Source organism: Limulus polyphemus, unplaced genomic scaffold, assembly GCF_000517525.1.
Source record: "Limulus polyphemus unplaced genomic scaffold, Limulus_polyphemus-2.1.2 Scaffold11071, whole genome shotgun sequence".
Taxonomy (NCBI): domain Eukaryota; kingdom Metazoa; phylum Arthropoda; class Merostomata; order Xiphosura; family Limulidae; genus Limulus; species Limulus polyphemus.
Window position 1 is genome coordinate 5,872 of NW_013676681.1, and position 1,261 is coordinate 7,132.

Below are 1,261 nucleotides of genomic sequence, written 5' to 3' on the forward strand. Positions count from 1 at the left end.
CATTCGTCCCTGCAGGCCCGGCATGGCCAGGTGGTTAGGACTCTCGACTCGCACTCCCCGTCCCACCAAACATGCTCGCCCTTTCAGCCGTGGGGGCGTTATAATGTCAATCCCACTATTCGTTGGTAAAAGAGTAGCCCAGGAGTTGGCGGTGGGTGGTGATGACTAGCTGCCCTCCCTCTAGCTAAATTAGGGACGGCTAGCGCAGTGTAGCTTTGCGCGAAATTAGAAAACAAACAAATCCTGCCTGCATTACACTTACTGTCTGACTACGTGATATTTCTGTAATTCCTTCACATCTTACTCAACGTTCACTACTTTTTGTTTCGTGTAACTACTATATTTTACGTACTTCTTATGTTAAATTCTAGACTCAACCCTTTTTTTACGATAGACACTTCTTTCTCCTATCTTAAAACCACGTTCTCATCTCTCCTTTTGTGACTATCTTACCTTTACCCTATAGGCAACTAATGGGGGGGGGGGACAAAGGGGAATGAAAACGGCTGAGTGTAGCAAGGTGTTTTTTTCTTCCTAATACGCCTTAGCGAAACCTAATTTTTCTTTTCAATCTTTTTCAAGTTATTATTGTAATTGTAAACCCACAAAAAAAATGAGCTAGTATTTTACCCTAAAGTAGAGAATAAGAGCACTTATAGGAGTATCAAAAACTAGTAGGACCACTTCCAGTTGTATATCTGTATAATATTACACCCATTATTCTAACATGCAGCTTGTTTAAACTGCCACGTGCGAACTACTTGGGATGAAAGAACTATTGGTGTTTTTCAGCAATTTCAAATCTGTAATCAGAAGTGGTATTATTTAACATCCGTGTTCGTGTTACAAACTAAAATGAGGTTTAGGTTTGTTATGGATTTCGCGCTAAGCTACACGAGGGCTATCTGCGCTAGCCGTGTCCCTGATTTAGCAGTGTAAGACTGGAGGGAAGGCAGCTAGTCATTAACCACCCACCGCCAACTCTTGCTCGTCCTTTCAGCCTGGGGGCGTTATAACGTGTCGATCAATCCCACTATGCGTTGATAAAAGAGTAGCCCATGAGTTGGCGGTGGGTGGTGATGACTAGCTGCCTTCCTTCTAGCCTTACACTGCTAAATTAGGGACGGATAGCTCTTGTGTAGCTTTGCGCGAAATCCATAACAAATAAACAAACAAACTTTTCACACGTAATTGGTTCCAACGAGGGCTAGCAACACCTAAACTTTTAGCAGATACGCTTTGGCCAGTAATGTAAAGATAA